Here is a 23,426-nt window from a genome sequence, read left to right as displayed (position 1 = left end):
CTCATGTGAAAAGAAGGGGTTCTTCTTACTGTTGAATCTCTTAGCTTGCTCCTAACATTTTATTAACCCAAGTTTTATTACATCAGAGTCAATTTGGCTATGTCAGATAAACATTGTTATTATTTACTCATGTTTAAGCCTACCACGATGCTGATTCAGAATACTCCTCTCATTTGCTTTTCTGATATGAACAGCTTTTATGCTAAGATCTAAGTGTTTTAGATTTGGTTATCCTTGAAGCCTTTTTAAAAATCTGACATTCTTATCTAAAGCTCAGGTAGCTTAAAAATTATTCTCTGGATTGGAATTAAATATTTTAATGATGATGATACAATAAATATTTGATGACGTTTTGATTATATAATCAGGGATAAAATAGTACCCCCCGAAGATGTGTACCAACACATTCAAGTACTGAAGACTTGATTAAAACTCCTATTAAGGAATCAGAAATAAGAAGATGATAAAGGTGACCAATGGAGAAATTTAAGGACCAGAAACATATTTCAAAAAACAACAAGATGGGATGCACTGTATGATTAAAAACACAAAGAGAATATCTTGTTTGGAAACCCATGCCATTTTAATATTTGTAGTCATGCACACTAGTTTTCCCAAAGGAAAAAGTATTTCAGGAAAAGCTCACTAGTATCCTTGGAGAAAGTCAAAGCCACATCAGAATGAAGGAATCTAGAAACTTATTCCAAAGTCACTGAAAGGCAACTTCCGTTTGGAAGAATTTTTTTGATTACAGTTAGACTATTTACTCTATATTATTGGTCCCAGTAAGAAAAAAGTGTTAATAATAGTAACAATAATAATAACAATAACATATACCTACACTGCATTTGCTAAGTGACAAGCAGTATTCTAAAATATACACAAAAACATATCAAATGTTTTAAATTTGTTTTACTACTTATCTGCTTTATTATAGTATAACTAAGTTGTTTATGGAAGTTTAAATGGTATTTTTATTTTTATATTCTAAATAAATACTTGCATTTATTTTCATAAAAACAGATAAATGCAAGGTTGTACACATCTGGGTCTCCTAAATTTTTATATGAAATATCTTTGTCTAAACTGCTGTGCTTGCTATTTACCCTAGAATCTGGAAGTGTCAGAACTGAAGGAGAGGTTGGTAATCATATAATCAAGGAATCATTGGTATTAACAAAATGAGTGCATTTTACAGATGAGACAATGCAGGGTCAAAGATGTGAAGACTCTCAAGGTCATCCAGTTAGTTAGGGGGAAAGTTAGACCCAATTCTCCTTGCTTCCAATACTGAGAATTTTCCATTGCAAGCAAAACTGATGCAGCTGCAAGCTCTTAGCAGCAACTAGCAATGAGAATAAAGCTCTAAGAAAAATAAACAGCCTCTTTACAATAAGTCGTTAAAACCCTAGAACATGACAGAAATGCTCCATGTCTGTTTAATCTACTGAAAAGGATTATTTCAAGTGAAATAGCGAAGTTATAATGTAAGGACTCAGCTCTGAGGACTCCAGAACCCTTCTCAAATTCCCCCTCCAGTGTGCTCCCAGACCTCCAACAGGGGAGACATAGTACCACTTCTCACATATCTACTTCGGTCTGGTCCAAGTCACCCCTACTCTTGAGCAGGGCTGCTGCTACCCCATATGGTGCCTCTGTGTGAATTTAAGAAAATGTGCCTCGTCTGGGTGGTTAAATTAGAAAAAGGCACCTCATCTGGGCAATCTGCATTTCCTCAGACTGGAGATGACTTCACCCCTCATCCAGGAGGATACAGACAACCCCCGAGGGCACTGCTTAGAGAGCAGGCTGTTGGCTGATTTCTATCATTTCCTGCTTTCCTGGCATGACATTTCTGTGAAACACAAACTGCACAAGTCTACACAATGATCTTGATTTTGAATCTGTTGTCTGTCTCATTAGTTCCATGAAGACTAAAATGTGATTTCATGGTTGCAGAGTCCTCTACTGGGTACCTATCAACACTTACATTGCCTTCTCTCTAGTCTCAAAGAACAAATTTTTCTACCCCCTTATCCAAAGGCAACATCTCCACCAATGCCTTCTAGCTCATCTTCTGCCAACTCAATCAAACAACATATTTTTGCTTATTTATCTTCACCTTTTTATTTACACTGAAAACACAACTACCTTCCAGGTAACAGTAATTTGGTGGAAGAGGCTGGCTAGCTGTTCACCAAAACTTTTCCCCTTTCCTCCTGGGCACACAGGTAGACTACATTCTTCAGGTTCCCTTACAGTTAGCTGTGCTTTATGACTAAGATCTGGTAGATGGGCAAATGGACAAACACCAGAGGCATGTGGGACTAGCCTATACAATGTCCTGGGCAATCCAACATCACCACCATCTTTTCTCATGTGCAGAATATCCAGTAGAGGTCTGTGGGCTGTGGGGGATAGTAGGATCACTAGATTGAAGGAACGGGGTCCCTGAAAAACTCCAGAGCTGACCAGCCATGCCAACCCTCCCTGGACTGTAACATAAGTGAGACGGTGTTTGGGTTAAGTCACTGAAATTGGTGGTTTTTACAGAAGCTGGCCTACCCTACTTAATGCACGTGCTCAAGCCTCTACCATTCAAAAACTAAATAAAACATCTTTTAAGTGTATGTCACTTCATTCTCATTCTTCAGATGCAACTTCCTCTCTTTCATCCCTCTTTCAACAGAACGTCTTTAAAAAGGCATCACCAAAGCCCACTGAAAAATGCACCACTTTCCATTTGCTAGGCTCTAGTGAGAAGTCAGACAACCACTAGAGGCCACTATTTTTATATGGTACAGGAAATTCAATGCTACCATGTTTCCTCTCTACATCCAAAGACATCAAGGCTACAGTAAAGTGAAAAGTAGCTCTGGTTTATCAAAATTTTAGAGATCATCATGCAATTTCTACCTTCCCAGTTGTTATCATAGAATGGATTTGGGCTTGGGGTTTGAGATACTTTACTGCTGGAAGAGAACACGTGGAGTTTGTTTTTTGCTCTTAGTCAAAATGCCACAGGTTCTTAAAGGAAAAGTAAGTTTCTGGAGACTTATTGCATTTTAGGTCACAAAGTCTAGAGTGTATCTTTTAAACTCCACCACTTCCCTCACAAGTACTCAGACTTTCAACTAAAGGATAATAAATGTAGTTAATTATTTTTTGAAATGCATGCACTATACAAAATTACCTCATTATCTGAGATTAGCTTGCATATTCCATCTGCTTTCTCCAACTCCCTCAGTGGATAGCAATGCAAAGAGATGAGAAGGATGTTGACTTTTGAGATTAGAACCAACTGTTATGGTTAACGTAGAGTTAGTGATAAGCTAAGTACATTTAAAACAAAGTAGAAAATGGTATGAAATACTACTGTAGATAATCAAAACTAGAATTGGAAATTGAGACCTGAAAACTAAAAACCTTAAAAAATATTATGGAGAATATCCTATTGCAAGGTAGGTCTGGTATAGCTATTTATCTGATCAAAGAGTAAGAGTATAAAAGAATATTTCCGAAGTATTTTTTTTCCTCAAAACTACTTTTGCTCTGGAATAACCCAATACAAACATTAAAAGGAAAAATAAAAATAAAATTACATGCCTTTAATGGTAATAATATTTGATGCTAACATTAGGTTGAGAGAAGGCAGCAAGTTTCTGTAAAGTTTTCAAATCATCTAGACTCAGATTTATGACTATATTAAATACTCACTGAATGACATTTAGTCTGCTGCTGTGGGCAGGTAGAGAGGCTGCTTATGCCTACCCAGTGATGTCTCCACACCAGGGAAGGGGAGGCACACTTGTCAGGTATAGGTAAGCCACTTCTGCCAGTGTTCATAAAGATGTAGGTAAGACCCCCTTCTGCGCGGTCACGCCGAGCCAGCGCCTGGGCCTGGAACTGGGCCGTAGCCCCCCAGTTTCGCCCACCACCTCCCTACCATGGACCCCCGCAAAGTGAACGAGCTTCGGGCCTTTGTGAAAATGTGTAAGCAGGATCCGAGCGTTCTGCACACCAAGGAAATGTGCTTCCTGAGGGAGTGGGTGGAGAGCATGGGAGGTAAAGTACCACCTGCTACTCAGAAAGCTAAATCAGAAGAAAATACCAAGGAAGAAAAACCTGATAGTAAGAAGGTGGAGGAAGACTTAAAGGCAGACGAACCATCAAGTGAGGAAAGTTATCTAGAAATTGATAAAGAAGGTGTGATTGAACCAGACACTGATGCTCCTCAAGAAATGGGAGATGAAAATGCGGAGATAACGGAGGAGATGATGGATCCGGCAAATGATAAAAAAGTGGCTGCTATTGAAGCCCTAAATGATGGTGAACTCCAGAAAGCCATTGACTTATTCACAGATGCCATCAAGCTGAATCCTCGCTTGGCCATTTTGTATGCCAAGAGGGCCAGTGTCTTCGTCAAATTACAGAAGCCAAATGCTGCCATCCGAGACCGTGACAGAGCCATTGAAATAAATCCTGATTCAGCTCAGCCTTACAAGTGGCGGGGGAAAGCACACAGACTTCTAGGCCACTGGGAAGAAGCAGCCCATGATCTTGCCCTTGCCTGTAAATTGGATTATGATGAAGATGCTAGTGCAATGCTGAAAGAAGTTCAACCTAGGGCACAGAAAATTGCAGAACATCCGAGAAAGTATGAGCGAAAACGTGAAGAGCGAGAGATCAAAGAAAGAATAGAACGAGTTAAGAAGGCTCGAGAAGAGCATGAGAGAGCCCAGAGGGAGGAAGAAGCCAGACGACAGTCAGGAGCTCAGTATGGCTCTTTTCCAGGTGGCTTTCCTGGGGGAATGCCTGGTAATTTTCCCTGAGGAATGCCTGGAATGGGAGGGGGCATGCCTGGAACGGCCGGAATGCCTGGACTCAATGAAATTCTTAGTGATCCAGAGGTTCTTGCAGCCATGCAGGATCCAGAAGTTATGGTGGCTTTCCAGGATGTGGCTCAGAACCCAGCAAATATGTCAAAATATCAGAGCAACCCAAAGGTTATGAATCTCATCAGTAAATTGTCAGCCAAATTTGGAGGTCAAGCGTAATGTCCTTCTGATAAATAAAGCCCTTGCTGAAGGAAAAGCAACCTAGATCACCTTATGGATGTCGCAATAATACAAACCAGTGTACCTCTGACCTCATCAAGAGAGCTGGGGTGCTTTGAAGATAATCCCTACCCCTCTCCCCCAAATGCAGCTGAAGCATTTTACAGTGGTTTGCCATTAGGGTATTCATTCACATAATGTTTTCCTACTAGGAATTACAAACTTTAAACACTTTTTAAATCTCCAAAATATTTAAAACAAATTTAAAGGGTCTGTTAATTCTTATATTTTTCTTTACTAATCATTTTGGATTTTTTTCTTTGAATTATTGGCAGGGAATATACTTATGTATGGAAGATTACTGCTCTGAGTGAAATAAAAGTTATTAGTGTGAGGCAAACATAAAAAAAAAGATGTAGGTAAGAATTGAACATAGGAAGGGAAAGCAATGATTATTTGCTAATATGAGGGAAATGCCTTATTAATGACTTTAATGGGAAGCTTCTTGTTGTCAGGAACTCGTCTGAAGTATGCCATACAGAGTGAAGAGCATACTGTTATTTATGATTGTGAGGCAGCAGGGCACTGTGGAAAGTCGACATGTGTTCTGCAGGCCAGGGTTTGGTTCTGCTCTATCTCTTCCAAGATGGACATCCAAGGAAGGTTAGTATGCAGGTTACGAGCCTCTTTGATTCTGTTTCCTTCTTTGCAAAATAGGGATACTAACACCTGCCTAAGTTTGTGAGCCCCCTGCCAACATACGTACATGCATTGCTATTTTTAACTGTTATAAATAGCTAACAAACATTGATAATTCATTTAATACAATTCTCTAAATATTTTTTGAGAGGTTTATGTGTTGTCAGTAATGAGTTAGAAACTATAAGTGATTCTAAAAAGTGATTGGACTTTGGTTTCAAGGAGATTACAACCTATTTGGATAGTCAACACATATTCAGGCATCAATAAACATTAATATAAAATCATATGCCAGTAAGAGTATATATGGATTGTAGATTAATACAAAATGAGAGGTAGAAGTTGAACCAGGTTAAATATATTCCTGAACAGAAGAGATTAAATATTAGTTAAAAAAGACAAATAATAAAAAAAAGACACCTCAAGTTCTTTTTGGTTTGCTTTACTTCTTGAAATTTAATTGGACAGATTTGTCTGCATGAGACAGAAAACCCAAATAAGAGTAATCTAATTTAAGACTTAAGACAAAATTTTATTTCATACATAGACACACACACACACACACACACACACACACACTCACACCACCATCTGGGTTCCCCATTGTAGAAAGTTAAGTGTTTTGCAGGATACTTCATAGGAGAATCACTTAAGCCTTATTTTAAATCTCAAAACATGTTAGAAAAGAAAATTGAATACAACTGACTGAAATTTTAGAAAACACAAAGAGAACATCGATAACTTATGAAAGGACAGGTCCTTTCCTTTCTATCAGGCAGAAAAATCATCTTACATTATTTATACAAGATAAGTGAAACATTTTAAAAAATATATAAAATATGTGATGGGATTCAATAAAAGCAGAAGAAAACAGTGATAGGATTTATTTAAACATGTAATAAATAAATAAATAGGTTCAGAAGGACTTAAAAAAGAATTTAACGTCTTTTCAAAATATCCCTCTAAGTTCAGTGTCTGTATTAATATTGCCATACAAACGTGGAGCACAGGTAGCTCCTTTTAGGAAACTCACTCATCAAATAGCAGCTTCAGGACCAAAAGCTTCATGTTGTGACCTCTGAACTGTTTCAACTAGATGATTTGTCTTTCATGGGAATGGGTCATGTTCAAGAGATTAACTGTTATGTAAACGCAAAACAGGTTAATTAGGAATAATGAATTAAATAATTGTATCCTTATGTGGCCACTGTTGGGAGTTTGGGGTGAGCTGAAAGATATTCATGGAGGACAATATAATCAGCATAAAAATATAAAAATCTAATAGACAGGCCCCCAGTAAATGTTCAGCTGGCACTACTGCAGTGATTCCAGAAAAAAAAAAAATCTATCTGTACAGATAAAAAGAATGTAGAGAATTGAGGCAATTTCTAAATATTTTAGACTTTTCCTAAAATCACAACTGAAATATTGAGATTACTTTATAAAAATCTGAATTACTTAAAATCTTCACGTTTCATCATGTGTACATAGTTTAAATCCTTGTGCAAGACATTTTCAAATATCCATAAGAAAAAAGTGGTACGGAGAAAAGGCCACTCACAAAAATTTTACAACTTCAATTTACCTAAAAAGGATTTTTCTCATCTGATGTCATTTATATGTACATTGTAAAATAAATTAGTATTTAGATGTGAGGAGAAGAATAGAAATGAAAGAAATACAGGCTGAGCAAGAAACCGCATCTTTAATCAAAGTGAGTCAGAAAAGCTAAAACTGACGATTTATCCTCTTGATCATATGATCGGTAAAATCAGAAAGGAGAATATTGTTTTCCACCTTAAAGGGAAGAATGCAGTGATAGAAAAAGAAGTAGGAGGTTTGAAAAGTAAGACTCAGAACTTACTCTTCAGTAAAAAAGCTTATGCATAAAGAGACTTTAAAAAAGTAAGAAGGAGCCATTATTTATAAAAAGGTTACCACTTGGCTAGAACAAAAAATTCCATTTTAAAGTAATTTCAGAACTTCATCCAAACAAAGCATGCTTTTATTTTGGGTTGTTGTAATGATTGATTTATATGTGCCAAGGTTGGAAAGTGATCATTTCAATAATTTCATATTAACATCCACTGTTGCCATTTGGTTGGTAGCCTTGTTTGAATGAAGTCACTTTTATATTTCCAACATCCCTACCTTCTGTTTTTCAAGATTTGATGGTGAAATTAATTTAATTCTCCAGAATTAGACTTAATAGGGAGTGAGATAAAATATAAAAGTAGATTTAATGGTACATTAGAAATAACATATGTGAGGTGAGGCATGCTTGTCTACCAGATGGAGCCAATGGCATAAGGACAACCAAAAACAACAATGAAAAAGAGACAAGTTGTTTAACATCAACTGGAATCTCTAAGATAGAACAGAAAGTAAGCATCAGGTTTTTGGCAGAATTTGAATGAAAGAAGAAGCATGGTACATAGTTTTCAATACTTAGAAGAAAACCAGTGAGTATCAGGTTTACTACCAGGAAGAGTACTCAGGCATCAAATAAGTAGCCTAGAGCAGTGCCTCTCATACATGAATATGCTTGTGAATCATCTAGAGATCTTATTAAAACATAAATTCTAATTCAGTAGTTGTGGGATGGGGCCTGAGATTTTCCCGTCTCCAACAAGCTCCAGGAGATAAGGATGCTGCTGGTCTGGAAACCACTTTCTGAATAGCAGGGCCCTATAGTTTGGAGTAGGAACAGGTGCAGGCACTTTCTTGGTGCACGCTTGAATAAGCTGTCCGGGAGTTGAGACAGTCTTGGTAACCCCTGGACTAGCTGGTTCTCTTTCCTATGGATGTCACTCTAGAGTGACAAGGCCACTCAGAGGGGAGACAAGAACAGAATATGCAGAATTCTCTTGGGAAGAGAAAGATGACTAGTGTTTTCCCAAGCACAAGACAGAAAATGATCATTTGGTAATTGCTTTAAATTGATTCATTTTAATAGATTCTACCTGTTCCTAATAAATAAAATCTGAATCATATTCAGTATGCCTTTTCTCCTGAAGGAATAGAGTTATTTTTTAACTGTTGGAGAGAAAAAAATTATTATTGATTTGATTATTAGCCAAGGTTCAGAAAACAGAAAATAATTAAAAGCTTACAGGAAAGCCATTTAAATTAAATTAAAAATTATATTTAAATTATATCTCGTTATTTCCTATTTTCAATAATATTTTGTGGATACCAAATTATATTATCTTCACCTTATATTACCTTCTAATAACCTCAAATAAAGCTGTATAAATAGAAAGAAGGCTATTTTTAGTTAACTAAAACAGAGTTATATGAGAAGAGACTGAGTATAGCTCTGCAAGTGATTTTACTATAATTCAATTTTGCATGTTTATGTGACCTACAATTTATGCTGTAATGTTAAAGAATAGTCAGCACTATCCTGTCTTCTCACAAAATATATCAGTACCAAAAGTAAGATCAATTTGAGGTTCAAAATAGATATCACTCTGTTGAAAGAGGGCAACCTGTTTTTGCAAAGTAATGCATTATTCAGGGTTTATCTGAGATAAAGAATAATTGTTGTCTCACCTTTGCTAGATGTATATAACTTTACCATTCGGAGAAATTACAGGTATTTTCACTTTATTTTTGTCCTTGGAGGTGTCATTTTTCTTCTTTTACTAAATTACAAAGATTTTTTTCACTGATAAAGCTAACTCTGTCCCAGTCCATTTTTTTTTTTTAAATAGAAAAAGAAATAACTATTTTCTGCTAAAGCTCTTTTTGAGAATTCTAATCCTGTTTACACTATTGGGGAAAAAGTAGAGCATAACATAATTCATATGAGTTTAAGGAAATTAACCTATTTGTTACTCTTATTGGACTGCTTTCATTTGTCATTAGTTTTTAGCATAGATTAACAATTAACAAATAGTGTATTTATCTTTTTATAACTTTTACATTAACTATTATAAACTAAGTATAATCGGATGTTTCATTTGAATTTTTTATACGAGTAACAAGGCAATAATTTGGAGCACAAGAAATATTTATCACAGAACGTGAGGTACAATTAGGCCTTGTAGATAAATTACTCTTTTTTTTCACATTTTTAAACACTGTATTACGCTGATAGGTATATCAGCGCTCTAGAAGCAGGTATAGTTTTTGTGTGTGAAAACTAAGAAGACACAGTTAAGTATTTTAAAGAATCTTCTACTAAAAATCTGTTTACTTTCATATTAAATCCAGTAGTTTCTATGATTTATATAATGTTCTAAACTATTTGAGTTATACCAAGATAAACTGTAGTTATTTTCTTTATAATTTTTCATTTTGGTGAGCAAAACAGACCGAGTTTGGAGAATAACTAAAGACATCTCCTGTGAACAGAGTAATGTACGCTGCTCCACCCAGGGTGATTCAAAGGGAATTTGCTCAGCAATGTTTTAAAGTCTACAGAGGTCAGGTATATTATACAGAAGCAAAAAGGTGAAACAATACTTACAGAGATTAAAATCACACCCTTAATGCGTCCTCACCAATATTTCAGGTTTTATATCCTCAACCACCCTACTATTCTCAGGACTTTAAAAACATAAATATAGATATACATATATATATATATATATGTAGATACATGCACATATACATATATACTGATACATACTTTAAAAGCATATACACAGATATGTATTTGTATGCATGCATGTGTGTAATTTACTCAGCTAAACCAAGTTTGTTTATAGTGTTTAAAATCTTTTGCTTGTTTGTTTTCTAGTATCCAGATGTGGCATAAATCTTAGTAGATCTAAGTTAATATGACGTGAATCAGAGGAAGCCACCACAAAGTAATAAGCTGGGGGAACAGGTGACTTTAGAACAAGGATCCAGGGCCAAGCACGGTGGCTCATGCCTGCAATCCCAGCACTTTGGGAGGCCAAAGTGTGTGGATCACCTGAAGTCAGGAGTTCAAGACCAGCCTGGTCAACATGATGTAACCCCAACTCTAGTAAAAATACAAAAATTAGCCAGGCGTGGTGGCACTTGCCTGTAATCTCAGCTACTCAGGAGGCTGAGCAGAGAATGACCTGAGCCAGGGAAGCAGGCAGTTGCAGTGAGCCAAGAACATGCCATTGCACTCAAGCCTGGGCGACAGAGTGAGACTCTGTAAAAAAAAAAAAAAAGAAAAGAAAAGAAAAGAAAAAAAAAGAACAAGCATCCAGGAATTTAAAGATGAATGTTTGAAAAGGCTTCAGACTTTTAGAAATCATAGATTTTTGGATCACTTTGAGCCACTAGTAGGAGCAGAAGTAAGGAAAAGGTTTAGATAGGCGGAGTGGAGGTCAGAAAATTTCTGAGGTACAGATGAGGGAATTTGCTGATGCTTTGTGATGGTATCAGGGAAGGGGCTTGAAAACAAGGAAGGAGAGGAATTAAGAATGACTCCTATGTTTGGCTTCAGCATCTACATGGATTATTGTTCTATTTACAGAAATCTGGGAGGGGTAACTGAAGGAAGCATACATATGATTAACTACCATCTCTAGATTTTAAGTCCTTTTCTTGATTATATCCCTTTCTATGCTGTCTTTACTAGATTCTCTCAGAAACATACAGCACATATTGATACTGTATTTTTTTTCCTTTTTGATCACTGATATGGTTTGGCTGTGTCCCCACCCAAATCTCACCTTGACTTGTGATAATCCTTATGTGTCAAGGGAGGGGCCAGGTGGAGATAACTGAATCATAGGGTGGTTTCCCCCATACTGTTTTCATGGTAGTGAATGAATAAGTCTCATGAGACCTGATGGTTTTATAAATGGGAGTTTTCCTGCACAAGCTCTCCTGCCTGCCATCATGTAAGACCTGACACTGCTACTCATTCAACTTCTGCCATGATTGTGAGGCCTCCCCAGCCATGTGGAACTGTGAGTCAATTAAACCTCTTTCCTTTATAAATTACCCAGACTTGGAATTAGCAGCGTGAGAACAGACTAATACAATCACCATGTTAGGCTTCAGAGTTAGTTGGCCCAGGGATCTGGGACTTTTAGTAGGCTTTCAGAAATCCATGTTGGGCAAGAAGCAAGCAAATGGAGTTTACCTTCTGAAATAGAGTTTCAGAGTGTTGGAGTTGAAGGGCAGCTACAATTTTAATTTTCTTCTGTAACTTTAGTGGGTCAGTTTCTAGTTCCTTAGTCAATATGTTCCTCCACAACTGGCAGGAGGTCCTTTCCCTTCTCCATGTCTGAGCAGCAGAGTGGAGGGGCCTGGGTACATTGGTTCCTACAGGAGTCTTACCTCTCCTGGAGTCTTTAGGGGGACATATCCTGCGTAAGAGGGATCAGAAATGTTTACTGCTTTTCTTTCACATTTTCCTCTCTCTTCTAACACAGAAATATATCTTTATCTCTAATACAATAATTGCTTTGGTTAAAGGATAGAGAATGGAGAGCAGGAAGAGAAGGGCAGTGAGCCTTCAAATACAGATTGAAAGAAGTTACAGAGCAGTGATGAATAAGATCGTATATTTATGTTTCTTTTTGCACACTTACCATTTTAGGACAAATAAAATGTTTCCCAGTCTGCATTATAAAAAGAAATTGTCTTTTGTAACCACCAATGCCTCAGTTGCTTCCATGTGAGTTAATAATTCTTTAATTATTTCCATGTCTTTCTCTTTCTTTTATTCCCTCTTCCCTCCCTCCCTGCCTCTCTCCTTTCCTTCTTTCTTTATTTCCTGTTCTTGCTCTTTCTCTCTTTCTGGCTAACATTTAAGAAAGTGTGTATCTGGCATGGACTGCAATATCTAATTGCAATGCTTGGCTGGGCGCGGTGGCTCACTCCTATAATCCCAGCACTTTGGGAGGCCGACGCAGGTGGATCACTTGATGTCAGGAGTTTGAGACCAGCCTGATCAACATAGTGAAATCACGTCTCTACTAAAAGTACAAAAATTAGCTGGGCATGGTGGAGCTATTCAAGAGGCTGAGGCACGAGAATTGCTTAAACCTGGGAGGCGGAGGTTGCAGTGAGCCATGATCACGCCACTGCACTCCAGCCTGGGTGACAGAGTGAGACTCTGTCTCAAAAAACAAACAAACAAACAAAAATCTAATTGCAATGTTGCTACACTAGACAACCAATTTTGTTGAATAAGACACTTTTGAAACTGAACTTTTTGACCTTGTACACTATTTAAATACAAAATGCAGTTTGATTCATAATGGCTTTTATTATTGTATTCTATATAACAGGAGTTGTTCAATAGAAGTGATAAAAACCACATTTTTTTTTAATACAGAAGAAAACTTTTCCAATCTTATTACTCTGAAAACGTAATAATGCCAGCCATTTATTCTTGGGTATTAACAGAGCATCTGTTAAATTGGAGGGATAACATGGTATGCCTCTCCTTTTTATGCCTACCTGTTCTGTTTTTTTTTTTTTCTTTTTGTCTTCTTCTCAGACAACAAATTCAAAGGACTGAGCTGCCTCTTTCTGCAAGGCATGCCAGTATAATACTGAAGCAGTTAGATTAACTCTGTTAGCTGACCAAGCTTGAATTTTCCCTAAGATTCAGTATCCCCACATCTGAGGTATTCCTGAAGTTACACTGCAGGTGGCATCTCAGAGCTAGGAAGACCAGATGGACATGTCTTTCCCATGATGGGCTGGTACACAGTATAGATTGTGCACTGAACAACTCCAGGGTCACCACTTTCATAAGCTCCCTAAAGTTGTACACAGTTCCATCTCTTCAGCCATGCTCAGCCTTATTGCACACTCATCCCTACCATAAATGGAAGTCTCTTCCACTTAAAAAAAATCTATAACTCTATGATTTACTGCTTTTATTCCTTATACTTTCTAATGACTTACTCTAAGATAACCCTTTTTCATTTGTTCCCTTGATGACTTAGCTTCATCAAGGGAATGGGACTTCTGATAAAACAGCATGGCTTTGTGAAATCGATCATGGTCCTAGAAGTGACCCTTGGGTTTGAGTCTGGCTCTGCCACCTGCTAGCTTTGTAAACCTTAGTGGCTATACTCCTCCAAGATGACTTTCTTCTTTTTTAAAATGAGGATAACAAAATCTTAACCTCAGGACCATTGTAAGAATAATTAGTGCCTAATGCAGAATATCACAAATGCTTAATAAATATTGGTTTCCTTCTCCCACATATTTGCCAGTCCAGATTTGATTACTAAAATTGTAAGAACAGTGGTACTAACAATGCTTCACAAATTTACCTAAGATGACATAATTTAACTGTAGCTGTGCCCTCCCCTCATATAAATATCTAAATATCTATATACTTTCTCTTCATGTTTACAGTCATAGTTGTTTGGCAGAGAAATTAAAGGTTCTTATGGTAGCTTATGAGTCAGCTCAACTACTATCTTGGGATCTCTTTTTGATCCATTCCTTGTGATACTCATTGTACTTAAAACATCTTAATTTAGAAAAATATTTTTGATTTTCCATAGCTAGCAAAGATTTCCCCATTAAAAATGTCCACCCACAGAAATATTTCCAACTAGTATATTTTACATAAAAACACGGCAAACCGTGAACAAATTCTCTTCCATTCCCTAATCCCCAAAAGTTTCAATGTCTTGCCTGTATTCCCTCTTTCCCCTAAAAAAAGCACTAATTGAACTAGATAACAGATATGAAGAAATTACCTACTGTACAAAAGAAGAGAAAAAAGATACAAAATATAAAAGAGAAGTTATGAGATGTAGATGACAGAATATGCAGGCCCAACCTAAATCAACATGAGATTCCAGAGGGAAAGAAAAGAGAGGATGGGAGAAAGCAATGTCTTCGGAGTTAAGGGCTAAAAATGGTCCAAAAATGATGAAAGATAAGTATCTTCAGAAATAAGCTTTGAACAAGATTAATAAAAAGAAATACACCATATATATTTTGTAATGAAACAGTAAAAGCTCAGAGACAAAGAAAACACATTAATATCAGTCAGAATAAAGGCAAATTACCAAAAATGAATAATTATCATAAAACAAACTTTTCAACAGCAACAATGGAGTTTAGAAGACAGTAGAATATCATTTTCAAAGTGCTGAGAGGAAAAAAAACCCATTACCTTTGAATAGTACACCTGTCTAAACAATTCAAAGCATGACATTTCTAGGCAAACAACAAATTGAAAGTGCTATCACTAAAATAACTCACTACCAGACCTTTTAAAGGATGTACTCCAGGAGGAAGAAACATGGTTGCAAAGAGAAGGACTGAAATTAAAAAGGAATAGTGAGCAAATAAATTGGTAAAACGTAAGGGAATCTGAACAATAACTATCAAGCACAACAATAATAATGTCCAATTAGAGTGGTTAAAAATAGTACAAAAACAATACGTAGTTACATGTATAATGATAGAGCAATCATAAGAAAACTACAGACCAATATCCCTCATCATCAGGGACACAAAAATTCATAGCAAAATACTAGTAAATGAATACAGCAAGATAAAAAAGGATAATAGATCATGACAGTTGGGGTTTGCCACTGTAATGCAAGGTTGAATCAAATATCTAAATATCAAATTATCTAAAATACAATATCAAAAATAATATGCCCTATTAGTAGAAAGAAAAGTCACACTATTAATAGATTCTTAAAAAGTATTTGATGTGTCAATACTCACTTATAATTTTAAAAAACTCTCAGAAAACTAGGAGTAGAAATAAAAAGTACATATGAGAAACCTACAGGTAACGTAATGGTGAAAGACAGAATGCAAAGATGATCATTCTTATTGTGGATATTACACTGGAGATCCTAGCTAGTGAAATGAGTCAAGTGAAAAAATTAAGGGCATTTACACAGAAAAAGATGAGGTAGCCAGGCGCAGTAGCTCATGCCTGTAATTCCAGAACTTTGGGAGGCCGAGGCAGGCAGATCACCTGAGGTCAAGTGTTCGAGACCAGCCTGACCAACATAGAGAAACCCCGTCTCTACTAAAAATACAAAATTAGCCAGGCGTGATGGCGCATGCCTATAATCTCAGCTACTCTGGAGGCTGAGGCAGGAGAATCGCTTGAACCCGGGAGGTGGAGGTTGCAGTGAGCTGAGATCACGCCACTGCACTCCAGCCTGGGCAACAAGAGCGAAAGTCTGTCTCCCAAAAAAAAAAAGATGCAGTAAAACTGTCTTTATCTGCAGACATGATTATCTATATAAAATACTCTAAGAAAGCTATAAAACAGGATATAAACAAAATATACAAACTCAGTTGTAGTTTTATTTACTAGCAATTAAAAAAGACCTAAAAATGAAATGTTGCATTGTTTTCTTTAAAAATAAGCACTCAACATGCATAGGTTATACATAAGCATAACATATGCTTATGTATATGTGAGTATGTATATGTGAGTATGAATGTTATTTTTTTCTCCTTTTCCAAAAACTAAGAGAAGCTAATGAATGATAAATAGTGAGTGTGTGTGTGTATGTGTAAGTGTGTGTGTGGGTGAGAACAGAGTGAAGTAAAGAAATATATGAAAGTGTGGATACAGAAAAACATTTTACTTGATTTCCTTGATTTAAAGCAACAAACAAAAAATACAGAAAATGAATCTGTGTATAACAGTATTGCCTATAAGTAAAATAATTCTTAATATTTTATTTAGAAAATGTTTGGACAGGGCCTAAACAAAGAATATTTTCTAAGACATTATGTGGTACAATGGCCTTGAACATTTCTTTATTATGCTATAGTAGTAAGTTAAACCAAACAGCACTAAAATCGAATGGCTGGTGAACCTGATTGTTTTGTCCTGATTGCAGAAATTATTTATTAAAAAATTCATATGCTAGCATCCCAATAGACAAATTAAAATATTATATGACACAAGTCCCCAAAGAAGAAACATAAGTGGCTAATAAACAGGAGAAAATGTTCAACATCAGCTATGGCAAAGACATACAAATTAAAATAACAATGAGATCCAATTAGTAATTTACATATTCAACTTAGCAATTTAAAATAAAATTATGAGGAATGCATGGGACCAAAACAACCACTACTAATAAAAAGGCAAGTTTTCAGAACATTTGACCCCAAATTCTTCTTTGTAAAAATGAACTTATCCAAAAACTAATTTAAATGTTTTGCGCAGAAAAAACCCATTGAGCCAAAATATTCACAATAAGCAAATGGCTAAGTAAATTAAAATATCTTGATAAATTTTGAAATATTATTTGATTATTGAAATTAGATGTTTGCAAGGAATGGGCATATATTGTCATAATAGTCAAAAGTTATAATACATAATTATATAGTTCACACGACTCTCAGTAACACGTTAAAATATGCATAGAAGATAGGAGAAAGAAATAAAGTGCAGAAATAATAATGATTCTATCTAGATGGTGGTATCACAGTGTTTTACTTTCTTTTTTAACTTTTTAGAACAATATATATTATTTTTATGATCAGAAGTAAGCTGTGTAGTAGTTAAAGAAAGAAATAATTGAATCAGACTTTCCTATCTTGGAAATATGCCTTTGTGACTGGCTTTAATAATGCTGTCCAAAGGGTAGTCCTACTCACCACAGCAGGTTCAATCTTCACACCTGGTGGTTGATCATTTGGGTTACTCTAACATATTATGAAAAAAAGAAAAGACTACATTATTAAAGAAGTCCCGTCCTTCATTTAATTTCCCGACAGTATCCTTTCTGCTCTATCCCCTTTCCTTTTCCCCTGCCAACTCCACCCCAATCCACCCTCACACAGATTTATGCTGAGATTTATGCCCATCACCAGACAAACAGAAGAGCTATTATTTAAAAGCATCACATGTCACTGAGATGAAGTAATTATTACTTTGACATTCAAGACCTTGGGATTAATATTTTAAAGTTCCCATTGCTCATTTGCTATGTGAACGTTGATGTCTGTGTTTGGTAGGAGAATGAAACAGTATTTAAAGCCAAATAACAAAAATAGTTAAATGGATAAAAACAGTCTCAAGATAAAAACCCTAAAGTACTTGAAATGGCTAAACGATTCTTTCTTGTTCACATGCAATCCATTCAACTACATACAACAAGCATTAGTGCACCTATTATGTACCCTTGTACTGAATATGCAGGCTAATCTACCTAAGCAGATTGTATGCAGAAGTAATTTTCTATTTCCCCAGAAGATCTACAAAAGAAATGAGCTTAAACTGGTGTGATTAAATCTGACTTGATTTAAAAAAATAGATATTCAATTGAAAGAATAATTAAATATTGGAAAAGGTTTCCCATCAAGGTTGTGAATGGCTGAAAGAGTTGTAAAAATAAGACAAGCATTCAATAAAGATGGATGATTGCCTCAGTGCCATGCAGGCTACAGGGTGGTAGCTAAGTCAGCTGAGCATTTGGATTCTCTTCGATCCTTAATTCTCAATTTTTTAATAGCTGTTTTATGGCATCACTTTAACATCAAACATCAAAGAAAGTGGATTATTCAGTCCAATCCAGCACAAAAGAGGATTAACATTTTATTTAAGGAACTATTCCAGCAGCATGTATATACTGCATTGTATGAAGACCATTCATTCTTTCATTCTTTCCTTTAGAAATGTTTAGCAAGCACCTACTGGCTGCCAAGCACTGATCTTAGGAGCAAGGGAGTTATAGGAAGCCTATGCCTTCATGCAACTTACATTCTAGTGGGTGAAACAGACAAAAAAGAGATAAACAAAAATATGTAATATATAAGTATAATAACAAAAATAGATTTAGAGAAGAGACAAAGGGAGATGTGAGTGCTATTTTAGTTAACACTGGCCAATAGGGGGTAGAGTCTGTTTGAGGAGAACATTTGGACAGAGATCTGAATTAAATGAGGGAGCAAGCTCTGCAAATATCTGAAGGAAGAGGAGTCCAAGTAGAGATCAGTGTCACAGAGATTGGATTGGCTCTCATGATCAAGGAAGAAATAGGCACAGGGAGATTTGTAGGAAGTGAGCTCAGAGAAGTAAACAGGAGCTAGACAAGTAGAGTCTCATTGGCCATTGTAAAGATTTGAAATATTACTTTAAAGATGACAGGACTCCACTAGAGAACTGAGAGAAGGGGAGTGACATAATCTGATTTATGATTTTTTAAAAAACTGCTTTGGCTGCTATGTCAAGAATAGATTTGGGGGAAGGGTAGAGTCAGGGAGATGATATAAGAGACTACTGAAATAATTCAGGTGAGAAATGGTGTGGCTTGTACCAGAGGGGTAGCAACAAAGAGGGGTGAGAAGTGGTTAAGCTCTCGATATATTTTGAGATAGAACCAACAAGATTTACTAAGAGATGCGAGCTACAAGAAAAAGAGAAGAATCAAGGATGAATCTAAAAGTTTTGGTCTGAGCTACTGAAAGACGGAGGTGCTAGCAACTGAGATGGGGACAGCTGATGGTGGTGCTCATGTGGGAGGAGAGTGAGATCGGAAACAAAGTTTTCCATATGCTGAGTCTGAGAATTCTATCAGCTGTCCCCATCTCAGTTACTGGCACCTCTGCCTTTCAGTAGCTCAGACCAAAACTCTTAGATTCATCCTAATTCTATTAGTTGCCCTCTTAGAGTGCCAAAGAGGCAAATGTCAAGAATGTGGCACTAGTGTAGAGGTTTGGGCTGGAAGTATAAATTCAGAGGTTGCCAGTGTATATAGATGGTATTTTGGTACATATGATAAGAAAATCGCCTTGCAAGAATGCAGATATAGAAGGGATCAAAGGTTTAGTCTGGAAGGAGATATGCCAGCATTTAGGGTTATGGGAATGAGAAGCCAGTAATAAAAATTGAGAAGAAACTACTGGTGAGATAGGAGGAAAACCAGGAAGGTATGTGTTCCAGGAGATAGGCAGAAAATTTGTTAAATAAGGACAGAGTGATCAAAGTGTCAAATTTTTTTGACACATAAAGTAAATGAAAAATGAGAAATGACATGAGTTTCAGTGAGATGGGAGACTACTGGACTGCAATGTCAACTGAAGCATTTCAATGGAGTGATAGGAGAGAAAATGCTACTGAAACGGGATCAATACACAAAGGGAGATAACAGGAAGCACAGACAGAGCTCTAGAGGAGTTTTACTAGTAACACAAAAGGGAGCAGAGAAGCCAGAAGCAGACCCAAGATCAAGGGCACAAAGCTGGGAAACAGGAGACCTCCTAGGAATCCTTGGACTCCTAAGATCTCTATGTTTAGAAAACAAAACAAAATAAATGAAAAGTATTACAACAATTAATGCCTTATTTGATGTAAAATGGAATAAGATTTCCTTTCTGTATCCTCCCATTACTCCACAGACCTGCATTAACAAGAGAAGAATTAATGAAAAAACTGTATAGAGCATGTAGTTCTATTTCCTGTAAGAGTATTTCATTAAGTACATTTTATACATAAGGAAACTGAGAGACAGAGAGACTAAGAGACTTGCCTAATGTCATGCAACCATAGTAGCGAAGTAGAATTTGGTCTAGGTTGTCTGGCTATGGACTATACACTCTTGTCTCCTTGAAGAAGTGAACATGGTCCCTCACCAACTAGTCATGGAAAGTGCTTTATAGGAAATAAACAGAGCAATATGACAGTGAATAAATGGAGGAGAGCCACCCTTAAATAGGGGACCAGGAACTCCAGAGGCACAAAACAGACCAAGAATTAAATAAAACCCAGATATTCAGAGGCCAAAGGGCAGAGTCTCTAGGTAGAAGAAATACAAAATGCAAAGTCTCTGACATGGAAATAACCTGACATTTTCTTGCAATACAGCAGAGGCCAGCCCAGGATGCTTGAAGCACAAAGAGCAGGAAAGTCAAACAAATGAGGTTAGAGAAACAGGCAGAAGCCAGATCATGTCTGTCTCATTGGGCCACAGTAAACTGTGTGGCTTTTATTCTAAGTGCAGGTGAAGGATCATTTTTAATGCTCCACGAGGGCTGCAAAATGTATGGCCCATCTCTTGATGGTATATTGCAACATGCTTTTTCTCTTCAAATGTCCAATCTGACTTAACCTTATCTTTTATAATGTTATCCAATGTCTTCCCTCATCCAAAATCAAAAAACAGCAACAGTTTATTGAATTGCTCCCTTCTTGAAAAACAATTCTGGGAAAAATTTAACACAAACAAATAACTTTAATATTCTTTTTCTGGTTAGAGTAGACAAACTTCAGGTTCTAAACTTGACATTGCCGTTACATATGCAGCTAGTCCTCAGAAAACCACTTGACCATATAATACCTCTGTTTCTTCAACTTTTAGAGAGGAAAAGCACAAGGTTTAGAGGGATTGTATAAAATTATGAATAATATTTTAAAAATTGTATACCAGTACACACGATTATTATGTTATGAAAAAAGCATGCAATATGGAGTCAAATAATTTTTTTGATGAATACACTTGAGTTTGAAAATAAAGTTTTATTATTTATGGTTTTGTGAAAAGGAAGTCAAATTATTAGTCAAAGTTATCTGAGTATACATCTTTTATAAATAAATGGCACAATATGATTTTCAGTTCTGGTCTAGAAAAGTAATCACAAATGTATTAGCTTTTTTTCATTTCTATAAAATGAAGGTATAAATCACATAAGGGAGAAACTTATTTGTATCAAAGATAATGGATAAAGATTGAATATCTTTAATATGAAGAAAACTGATTAAAATCAACCAAGCACTAAAGCCAATAGGAAAAAAATGGGCAAAGGACATAATGGATTCTTCCAAGTTCACAATATTGAGAGAGTGGTGTGAGATGGGCAACTTAAATATCATTGATATCAGGTTGGTTGCTTGAAATCTATATAAAAAAGACATTAATCTTTCATATCATTTACTGTGGTAGTTTCATATTTAGGAATTCCTCCCAAGAAATGAGAAATAGGAAAAAAGAAAAAGTAGAAGGACTATAAACATCATATCATAGGATATGATTAAATAAGTTATGACAAATTCATAAGTTGTAATAAATGCAGATATTAAGGAAATAGAAGATAATGGTGAAATGTTCTTTATTTAAATGAATTAGAAACAGTATATACAGTATATATTAGTGATATAGTTGAATGCAAATTCTATAATAATCTGCATTCAAATACGTAGTCATAGAAAAAATTCTGAAAGGAAATGCAAGAAAATGTTAATAATAACTATTTGTAGGTAGTAGAAATATATGTAATTTATATTATCTTTCTTTGCTGTTTTCTAAAATACTGACGAAGGCCATGAATTGAATTTACAATTAGTAAGAAACAACAATTTGTAACTATAAATTATGAAATAAAGTGCAGCTGTTAAAATATTCTAAGCTTTGATACTGTAAAATGCAAATTACATTTGTGTAAGCACACCTATGCATGAGTTCTTGGGCACTCGTGCCTATGAGAGAGGTGTGCATATACACACACACACAAATTGTGCATGACACAATGACATAACACTACACATATTTATGAGGACTTGAAGAAATAGGCCTAATTAGTGTTTTTTATAAACATGTATATCTCAACTTCTATTTACTGAATTTGTCTAATAGCCTCATACAGGGGTTGATAAGGTTATATTCTTATAGGGATACAGGTTATAATTCTGAAATGGCTTTGTGTTTGTTGTGGGGTTGAATGAATAAGTAAACGGATGTTGGATGGAGACAGCCATGTTGTTCACACCCTCAGAGATGGAAGTTACAGAGAAATAAAAAAGGAAGACTAGAATGTACTACTGGATAAGGGTTGGAGACATAAACAGGAATTCATGTTTACCTTAATATATAAACAGAGGGATAGATACAGACATAATTTTATACATATATGTGTGTGTGTGTGTGTGTGTTACCTAACTCTGTGCACTAACATGGCTTTGAAGCAATGAATCTCCAGTAGCAACAAACATAAACAGTATCCAGATTTTCATTTATAAATACCATTCTCCAATAAAGGGAACCAGGGGTCCTTGGAGAAATGGTTGATTGCAGGTGTAGGCAAGGGAAGTACAAGATGATCCAGGAGCATCTTGAACCAGAAAATAAAGAAGTGCTCAAGGAACAAAATGTTGGGGACTGTGATCAAAAGGACATAGGCGCCAACCTGAAAGAGCTTCCACCAGGCTAGGTGGCTCACACCTGTAATCTCAACACTTTGGAAGGTCAAGGCAGGAGGATCACTTAAGACTTAAGCTGAGGAGTTTGAGACCTACCTGGGCAACATAGGCGGACCCTGTCTCTACAAAAAAAAAAAAAAAAAATTAGCCAGGTGTGGTGGCATGCACCTATGGTCTCAGCTACTTGGGAGGCTAAGGTGGGAGGGTCACCTGAGCTGTGACGTGTCACTGCACTCCAGCCTGGGTGACAAAGTGAGACCCTGTCTCAAAAATAAATACAAATAAAAAACGAAAAAATGAAAGAGCTCCCAATGGCTACATCTGAAACAATCTGAGCAACAAAATAAACAGCAGAGTGTTGGATTACAACCTAAAGTTATATAATATACGTAAGTCCATAGCAATATAAATAAATGACTGAATAAGTATATAAGTGAGAGAGAAAATACAAATGTGTTATCTCTGAAATATTTATGTAAATTTAAAAATATTACAAAATAATTTTATTAAAATATTGTTTATAAAGAATAAATGTGAAATGTTCTAAATATTTTGCTAAATGAATAAAAGCAGACTAA

General features: G+C 36.0%; 1 protein-coding gene and 1 pseudogene across 4 annotated transcripts in view; one reads left to right on the top strand and one right to left on the bottom strand.

Annotated features, from left to right (window-relative positions):
- B3GALT1 (beta-1,3-galactosyltransferase 1) overlaps positions 1 to 23,426 on the bottom strand; it is a 496,697-nt gene that overhangs the window by 318,888 nt on the left and 154,383 nt on the right. The window lies entirely within an intron of this gene.
- Positions 3,854 to 5,081, top strand: LOC459709 (hsc70-interacting protein-like; annotated as a pseudogene).

This window comes from Pan troglodytes, chromosome 13 (assembly GCF_028858775.2).
Source record: "Pan troglodytes isolate AG18354 chromosome 13, NHGRI_mPanTro3-v2.0_pri, whole genome shotgun sequence".
In the NCBI taxonomy this organism is placed as follows: Eukaryota; Metazoa; Chordata; class Mammalia; order Primates; family Hominidae; genus Pan; species Pan troglodytes.
This window is presented reverse-complemented; position numbering and strand designations above follow the sequence as displayed.